The sequence below is a fragment of the Penaeus japonicus genome, unplaced genomic scaffold (assembly GCF_977035675.1).
Source record: "Penaeus japonicus unplaced genomic scaffold, GWHDUDI00000001_assembly GWHDUDI00000025, whole genome shotgun sequence".
Taxonomy (NCBI): Eukaryota; Metazoa; Arthropoda; class Malacostraca; order Decapoda; family Penaeidae; genus Penaeus; species Penaeus japonicus.
Genome location: NW_028234427.1, coordinates 4,897,948 through 4,907,522, shown reverse-complemented (window position 1 = coordinate 4,907,522; position 9,575 = coordinate 4,897,948). Strand labels below are relative to the sequence as shown.

Here is a 9,575-nt window from a genome sequence, read left to right as displayed (position 1 = left end):
CCCTCTTCTCACCGTGCCCTGGGTCGTGACATGTCCCAGAGGTTTCAGGAAGGGGAGGGGGGAGGGAGGGGGAAGGAGAAGGGGGATAAAGGGCGGAGGTGAGGGAAAGTGGAAGGGGGAGAAGGGAAAAGAAGTGGAAGAGGAAAAGGATTCGGAAGGGGAAGGAGGAGGAAGAAGAGGGGAGAGGAGGAGGAGGAGGAGGAGGAGGAGGAGGAGGAGGAGGAGGAGGAGGAGGAGGAGGAGGAGAAGGAGAAGGAGAAGGAGGAGAGGGAGAGGAAGTGTGAGAGGGAGAAGGAGGAGAATAAGAATAAGAATAAGAAGGACAGGAAGAAGGAAATAAAGAAGGAGAAGAAGAAGAAAAAGTACAGGAAGGAGGACACAGAGAAGGAGAAGGAGAAGGGGGAGGGAGAAGAGGAGGTTACTGGGCCAAGAGGGCGAAGGGATCGGGGTGAGGGGAAGGGGGGAAAGCAAAGGGGGTGGGACACATCTAACCAGGGAGGGCATTTGAGGCAACGGAACTTAGAAAAGGTTAACGACGTTGTTTTCTAAGGAAGAGTATGTTAGGGCCTTTTTCCTGCCTCGTTGTTGACTAATTAAGGATGCGACAGGCAATTTCGGCTTTAGGTTTGGGAACATTAAGAATTAATGGACTGATTAATTGCTTTTATAAATCAATAAAACTCTTTTGTGTTTTGTGCTTTATCGATTTATTGGCGTTATAATAATTTCATTTATTTTTTTTTCTTTTTTTTTCTTTTTTTTTTTTGCCTTGTGCAGCAAATAAATTTAAAAAATAAATTGTACTATAAAACCCTCACACCTTTCTCCTCTCATGTCTCTACGTAACTCCCATTTATCACTGTCACGATCATTTATCAATTTCTTTAATTTCCATTACCCCCCTTACCCCCTACCCCCACCCCTTCCCATCCACCCCCTCCGCATCACCCGGCAGCATCCCTGAGCCTATTATCGCGTCTCAGCATCATCATCATCTTCATCATTGTCATCACTTTCTTCTCACTCCTATTATTAACGACTCTGAATTCACCTTTCGCTTTTTTTGTTTGTTTGTTTTTTTGTTTTATTCCTGACGAGTTACTTTCTCAGTAAAAGCAGTCGGGGCAAAAATGCGCCATTTTGGGAGAAAAAGAAAAGTCTAATTAAGAAATAAAAAAAATAAAAATAGGAGAGAATAATAAATTATCCAAATCGCCATCTCCGAGAAAAAGAGGAAGAGGAGGAGGTTAAAGAGAAAAAAAAAGAAAGAGTAATAATAATAAGAGGGAAAAAAGAAGCAGGAGAAAGAGAAGAAGAAGAAGAGGGAGAGGGAGAAGAGTAATAGGAGGAAGAGGAATAAGAATGAGACACAGAAGAAACTTCTATTCTCTTAAAATAAAATAAAATTTCAATCCCAGAATCAGCCCCTCCCCCCTACACACACACAACTCAAAAAAAAAAAAAAATCTGCAAAATGCCTCCCCTCCCCCCCCATTCCCACGAAAATCGCCGCCCTCCGCCCCCTTCCCCAGCCTGCATTCATCCCCGCCCGCATTCCAATCCTCAAGCCGGATATCCGAGCCAAAGAAAAATAAAAGAAATAAAATTACCTAGGGTCGAGGAGGTCACGTGATTAAAGAACAACAAAAGCATGGCGACACAATTTTCGTTTGAGCTTCCCTCTGTCTAACCCACCTCTGCCCACCGCCCCGCCCTTTACCCCCTTCCCTCCTTCAATGGTGCCTGTTTTCCTTCTTTTTCACCCCCGCCCCCTATCTCTCCCTTTCTCTCTCTCTCTCTCTCTCTCTCTCTCTCTCTCTCTCTCTCTCTCTCTCTCTCTCATTCTCTCACTCTCTCACTCTCTCACTCTCTCACTCTCTCACTCTCTCACTCTCTCACTCTCTCACTCTCTCACTCTCTCACTCTCTCACTCTCTCACTCACTCACTCACTCACTCACTCACTCACTCACTCTCTCTCTCTCTCTCTCTCTCTCACTCACTCACTCACTCACTCACTCACTCACTCACACACTCACACACTCACTCACTCACTCACTCACTCACTCACTCACTCACTCACTCACTCACTCACTCACTCACTCACTCACTCACTCACTCACTCACACACTCACTCATTCACTCTCTCTCACTCTCAAAGGAATGCGGATAATATCCAAACGCCTCACCCGGCATCAGCCCAAATTGCCACGCGGGGAAGCCGGAAATGATTAGCCAAACAAACCTGGCAAGAAAGACACACTGCAATTCCCGAAGGAGGTTAAGTCCCGACCTGTTAAGAGCCCCGGCCACCGTCTCGAGAAGGATGGAAGGGTCACGACCCGAGACATCCCCTTCAGGAGAAAGCGCGGCTTGATCTCCGACTTCCTCCTACAGTCGAGGGGGTTCCTCTTCCTTCGGCGGTTCTTGTCTCTATTTACGGGTCGAGCTATGGGAAGCGGCCGGGTCGCGCTCTGTCGTTTAGCGAGACAATGCAATTTCTCTTTATACGCTTTCGATTAGCCTTTTCTTTTTTTCTCTCTCTCTCACTTAACTTCTTTTACTTTTATAATTTGCGAATGAAAGTGTTTAGTTCCGCCGCGTACTTGTGCAAGCCTTCCCGCTTACGCAATGGGATTGTCATCTCGACGATTCTGATAACGTCATTGGAGTCACAATATATCCGCCCACCGAATCGATTTACGGCAGCCGTTACACCTTCCTCAACGCCCGTGGCGCCACGTTTCTCGTCGCGAGCGCCTTCCGAGTGACTCAGAAGACACTCAGAAGCTCACGTCCGCCGGCATGAGATCGCTATCGTGAATCATGAACTGATAACGGCGATAAGGGGGCAGTCCGAATGCGCTTCCTGTGCGACGCCCCTTGGCACCCGGACGCCCACGAGAGGAAAACAGCTCGAGGCTCCATCAAAGGCCGCCACCGAGACCACCCATGGACAAAAAAGAAAAAAAGTGTTTAATAATTCCTTTAAAAACATCTGTCTTTTCAGTCCTAGCTTGGGTCCTCGGAAAGTAGAAATCGTTTGGACGCCGAAGGGACGGCCCTTAAGGACGCCATGGGGACAATCGTCTCTCCGAACACCCTCTCTATCTCTCTCTCCTTCGTGAAGGACTCCAAAAGATGTCAAAGGAACTGGGGACTCTCGAAGGACACAGGCACAGTTGGGACTAAGAGCCGGAAGGAATAAGTGAGTGAGTGAGTGAGTGAGTGAGTGTTTGTATGTGTGTGTGTGTGTGTGTGTGTGTGTGTGTGTGTGTGTGTGTGTGTGTGTGTGTGTGTGTGTGTGTGTGTGTGTGTGTGTGTGTATCTAATTGCACACAAATCCTTACGCATATCAGACCCCCCCCCCACTCTTCAACGTATTCGTAGACATGTCTCCACACACTGCACACAGCGATACAAACACACACGCACTCCCTACGCGTCCATACTCTGCCACCCCCTCTTCCCGAAGGCCCATCCGAATACAAACCGATAAAGCAGATTCACATTGCATTGTTAAAAGTCAAAACCCGCAGACGAGCACATTCTCGCCGCTTCTGAGAAAGGACCATGATAAGATATTCTCAATGAGTTTGCTCAGCTCGGGGAACCTTGGAGAGACCAGTTCTTCGGGCTTGCATGTCTTATCTTCCAGAACCTGCCACCCACCCTCATTCCATCTTCATCTCCTCCTCTTCTTCTTCTTCTTCTTCTTTGTCCCTCTCTCTCTAACATAAAAATCACTTTTTATCTTCATCATCCTCATCATCCTCATCATCCTCATCATCTCATTACAATCTAAATCCCCATAATCATATCAATCATTTCCCTTTCTCTTGCTATTCCAATACTGTTCTTCCTCTCTTTCTTTCTTTCTTTCTTTCTTTCTTTCTCTTCCAAATTCAACCAAACGAATCGAGTCGCTTCGTTCGGGAGGGAAGGGAAGCGGGGAGAGCGAAAGAGGCGCCTCAAAAAGACCTTTCGATTTGTCTGTTTTTTCTCTCTTTTTGAGGAGCTGGCCAGACGTGAGAGGCAACCCCGCTATAATGGACAGTGGGGAAACAGCGTGGTGTGTGTGTGTGTGTGTGTGTGTGTGTGTGTGTGTGTGTGTGTGTGTGTGTGTGTGTGTGTGTGTGTGTGTGTGTGTGTGTGTGTGTGTGTGTGTGTGTGTGTGTTCATGTGTGTGTGTGTGTGTGTGTGTTCATGTGTGTGTGTGTGTGTGTGCGTGTTCATGTGTGTGCGCGTGTATGTGCGTATGATTCTGAACGCCGCCCAGAATCTGATTCACGTGAACACGAAAGAAAAATTCAAACACTCTGAACCGAAACTATTCTGACAACCGAATCCGAGAGAAAAGGCTTCCACTAAATCCGCCATCCGCGTTCAGTACACATCAAAGTCACCGATAAACACGCAGCCGCACGCACGATACCCCCTGCCCCCCCTCCCCCCTTCCCTCCCCCCACCACTGCCCCAAGCCTTCGCACCACTAGACGCTCTTTTATCACAAGCATGCATGACTCATGACCTCTCGTTATGGTGTTCTGGTTAGGCCTACATGCGACCGGGCTGGCCTCTCATGCGCACAATGGGTTAGGTCATGATTCCTCTCACTCCTTTACCTTCACTTCTCCCACTCCCCCTTCCCTTCTCTCCCTCTCCCTCCCCTCCCTCTCCCTCTGCCTCCCTCTCTCTCTCTCTCTCTCTCTCTCTCTGTCTCTGTCTCTCTCTCTCTCTCTCTCTATATATATATATATATATATATATATATATATATATATATATTTCTATTCCGCTGCCTTCTCCTTTGCCTTCCTCTTTGCTTTCCTCTTTGCCTTCTTCATTGCGTCTTTCCTTCCCTCTCCTTTTCATCCTCCTAGCTCCCACCTCTAAACCTTTCCATCTCAATTTTCCTCACCTACTTCCCCCTCCCCTCCCCTCCCTCCCCCATATCCCCAACCCTCACACACGCACACCCATACCCGTCCTTCCAGCCCCCCCCCCCCCATACCCTTCAGCCCCTCCTCCTCCTCCCGCCCACGTCGCAGGCATCAAAAGAGTGAATTGTGTGGGAGATTTATAGGCCTATCGACGGACGGTCAGAGCAAAACCGCCCACAGGGAAAGAACTCGAAGTGGGGCGCTCTATTTTCTCGACGTCTTTGCTTATGATGAAGAGGCTCTCGAGGGTAAGGCTTAAAAGTGTAGACTTATGCTCGCTTTCTTTTTAATCATTATCATCATCATCGTCACCGGCGTCTTCTTCCCTTCTTCTTCTTCTTCTTCTCTTTCATCCTCATCTTTTTCTTCTTCCCCCTCCCACACTCTTCTTCTCCTTCTTCTTCTCTTTCTCCTACTCTTTATCTTTCTTTCATCCTCGTCTTTTCCTTCTTCCCCCTCCCCCACTCCTCCTCCTCCTCCTCCTCCTCCTCCTCCTCCTCCTCCTCCTCCTCCTCCTCCTCCTCCTCCTCCTCCTCCTCCTCCTTCGCCGATGCACATAGGCCTACCATGAGATTGGTTCTGCGATGCACTGCGACTTTGAAGAAGAATGTTTGCCGAGGTAGTATAGACTTAGGTCGGATGAAGTGCTTCTTCATGGGAAGTGGGAGTGGAAATAGAAAGAAAGAGAAAGAGAGAAAGAAAAACTAATGGAGAAGGATGGGGAAGAATGGAGAAGGATATAGAGGGAGCGAGAGAAAGATGAAGAGGAAGAAGAATCGAGAGAAAAGGAAGAGAAATATAACCTTTCCTTTAGCAACGATCCCTTCTTTCCTAAGGAACCTCAGGAAAAAAAATAAACAACAGCTAATCAAACAGCCAACTTCAACAACAAGAACAACAACAGCGACAGCAAGAACAACAACAACAACAATAGCAACAGCAAGAACAACAATAGCAATAGCAACAGCAAGAACAACAACAATAGCAACAGCAAGAACAACAAGAAAAACAATAGCAACAGCAAGAACAACAAGAACAACAATAGCAACAGCAAGAACAACAACAACAACAATAGCAACAGCAAGAACAACAAGAAAAACAATAGCAACAGCAAGAACAACAACAACAATAGCAACAGCAACAACAACAACAATAGCAACAGCAAGAACAACAACAATAACAACAGCAAGAACAACAACAACCATAACAACAGCAAGAACAACAACAACAATAGCAACAGCAAGAACAACAACAACAATAGCAACAGCAAGAACAATAACAACAACAATAACAACAGCAAGAACAACAAAAAAAACAATAGCAACAGCAAGAACAACAACAACAACAATAGTAACAGCAAGAACAACGACAACAAAAGCAACAGCAAGAGCAACAACAATCAACCGTGTGACCCAGAGACACCAACAATCCCACTTCAGAAAAGGCAGCCAAGGAAAATATTTAGAGAAGGTCCTCAGGTTGCCCCGCCTGAAAGGTGTCCCTCCGAAACGCCGCCTTTGACGGAGGAGGGAGGGAGGGAGGGAGGGAGGGAGGGAGGGAGGGAGGGAGGAGGGGAGGGAGGGAAGGAGGGAGACAGAGAGGGAAGGAGGAGGAGGAAAAAAAAGGAGAAAGAAGAAGAGAAGGATGTAAAAGAGGGACAGAGACAGAGAGGGAAGGGGGGAGACAGAGAGGGAAGGAGAAGGAGGAGAAAAAAAAAGGAGAAAGAAGAACAGAAGGATGTAGAAGAGGGACAGAGTTAAGAGAAAGGAAGGAGAGAGGTAGAGAGGAAGGAAGGAGAGGGAGAAGGAAAGCACACAAGGGCCCAGGGTCCATCCGCCGATCGGCAGTTTTACACAGAACATCCTGTGTGGGCTGATCCTCTTTCGCAAGGGCTGGCTTTCTCCGCCTCTGAGCACCAACAGAAGGAAGGGATGGGAGGGGGGCAGAAGGAAGGAGGGGAGGGGGGCAGAAGGAATGGATGGGAGGAGGGCAGAAGGAAGGAGTGGGGGAAGAGTGAGGGAAGGAAATGGAGGGAGGGCGAGGGAGAGAGAGAGAGAGTGAGGGAGAGGGAGAGGGAGAGGGAGAGGGAGAGGGAGAGGGAGAGGGAGAGGGAGAGAGAGAGGAAGGAAATGGAGGGAGGGCGAGGGAGAGAGAGGAGAGGGGTAACAGGAGCTGGAGAAGGAGAGGGATAATAGGAGAGAGAGAGAGAGTGGGAGAGGGAGGGGAGAAAGGAGGAGAGAAGGATAGATCGATAGAAAGCGAACATGAATTATAATCACATTGCTAGTATCAAATAAACCTTCCCATCCAAAAGCACATACGAAAATAACAAGAACAAAAAAATGAATCACTCAAACAACAAACAAACAAACAAACAAATAAAAACGCAAGACCACCGTCAGTTCAAACACAACAAAGAAAATTAACCCAATGAAGACCCTGGTTGTATTTGAGATCGAATATTCTGCGCAGGTTAATCCTTCCTTTCATAACTTCGATCCCTTTGTCTAGCGCTAAACATACACAGGAGTAGGGGAGTAGGGGTGGAGGGAGGGAGGGAGTGGGGGTGGAGAGAGGGAGAGAGGGGGAGGGAAAGGGGGAAGGAGGGAGGGAGTGGGGGTGGAGGAAGGGAGGGAGGGAGAGGGGGGAGGGAGAGGAAGAGGGAAAGGGAGAAAGAGGAAGAGGGAAAGGGAGAGAGGGAGGGAGGGAGGGAGTGGGGTGGAGGAAGGGAGGGAGGAAGAGGGAGGAAGAGGGAAAGGGAGAGAGGGAGGGGGAGGGGAAGGGAGAGGAAGGGTGGGGGAGGGAGAGGGAGGGAGGGAGAGAGAGGAAGAGGGAAAGGGGGAAGGAGGGAGGGAGTGGGGGTGGAGGGAGGGAGTGGGGGTGGAGGAAGGGAGGGAGGGAGAGAGGGGAAGGGAGAGGAAGGGAGGGAGAGGAAGAGGGAAAGGGAGAGAGGGAGGGGGGAAGGGAGAGAGGGAGTGAGGAAGAGGGAAAGGGAAAGAGGGAGGAAGAGAGAGAATGAGAGAAAGAGAAACCCCTTTAGGTACCCTATAGACTCGAAGCACAAGGGAAAATACAAAAAAAAAAAAGTTACAAACAAAAGACAACCATCCCCCCCCCCAAAAAAAAAATAATAATACATAAACACAATCTAACCATCCATATTTCTCACCCGACGAATGGGAATTCCACACTCCTCCCCTCCCCCCCAAACCATCCCCCTCCTCCTCCTCCTCTTCCTCCCTCTCCCCCTCCTCCTCTCCCTCTCCCCACCCCATCCCTCCCACCCCATCCCCACCCCCACCCCTCTCCCTCTCCCATGGAAATCAGCCGAGAAATCCAAGCACTCGAAATTCTTCAATGTCACTTAAGGATCACTTCTCACCTCATCTCTCGGCGTGGCAATGACTTCGAGAAATGGCACCGTGGGAATTCGAAGCTCTTTGCCCAATTTTTTTTATTTTTTTTTTTTTTCCTTTCTTTCTTTCGTTTTAAATGAATTTCGAATATCTAGACTGGTCTGATCCACGAAGCGAGACGTTATCAGTGTGTGTTGAGATTTTTTTTTTTTTTTTTTTTTTTTTTAAAGAAAGATGAAATATCACCGAAATACTTCATTGTTTTCAGAAATAATTTTGGGGTGAAATCTCGACGGCAGAGTTTTGACTCGGCAGACCGTTTTTTTTTATTTTATTATTTTAAATCAAATGTGGTGAATCGTGTGTAATTAATTTTGATGATTTATTTAAATAGGCAGTTAATTAACCAAAATCAGAATGGGACAAGTACATTCGATTAAATTCCATACCGAAAAAATACGAAAAAAAAAAACTAATTCAGAAAATATCAGAAATCCAAAATCCAAAAATAAATCAACATTAAAATCAAAATAGTGTCACTCAAAAAATACCTGAATACATACTACACCCGAAAAAGAAATTTAAAAAATCACATCCAAAAACAAAACAAAAAAAAAAGAAACGAAAAGAAAAGAAAAAAAAACAATCGCCCATCCACCCCTCCCCTCCCCCTCCCCCCTTAATTCAAAATAAAAAGTCTCCCAAAAGTAAAATTCACAAAGAACATAAGAAATCACCAAGAGCAATCACAGGAATGACTCCACTCTGGCGCCTTAACTCGCGGAAAATCACGGGCGAGGTGCTTGAGTGAGTGGGCGCCGAGGCGCCGAGCGCGAGGTTTTCGACACGAAGTCCCCCCGAGAGCGTGAGTGATTGAATGAGTGAGTGAGTGAGTGAGTGAGAGAATGTTGCCTTTGCTTTCTTCTCTTGATGAAATAAGTGAATGTTGGTGAGTGTGCGGATGTGAGTGAATGAGTGAGTGAGTGAGTGAATGAGTGAGTGAGTCAGTGAATGAGTGAGTGGGCGTGGGCGTCAAGGAGCCGTGAATGGAGGCGGGGTCTTTCCCCTTACGGGACATAAGGGCGTGAGGACGTTCCACTGTGACTGCTATTGCTAGCACTGCTATGACTACTCCTTTTATTACTATTAGTATTACTACTATTACTATTGCTACTATTACTACTATTACTATTGCTATTACTACTATTACTATCACTACCCTAATATTACTAATACTGTTACTGTTGATACTACTACTACTACTACTACTACTGCTTT

The 9,575-nt window shown here is 47.1% G+C and overlaps 1 protein-coding gene across 4 annotated transcripts in view; it reads right to left on the bottom strand.

Annotated features, from left to right (window-relative positions):
- LOC122254346 (uncharacterized) overlaps positions 1–9,575 on the bottom strand; it is a 190,533-nt gene that overhangs the window by 160,555 nt on the left and 20,403 nt on the right. The window contains exon 1 of one of the 4 annotated variants that reach the window (XM_086551298.1): positions 2,292–2,740. The exons of the other annotated variants lie outside the window; for them this stretch is intronic. The gene's annotated coding sequence lies outside the window, so the exon portion shown is untranslated. Of the gene's footprint in view, positions 1–2,291; positions 2,741–9,575 lie in introns of those variants that run through there. 4 annotated transcript variants of the gene reach the window in all.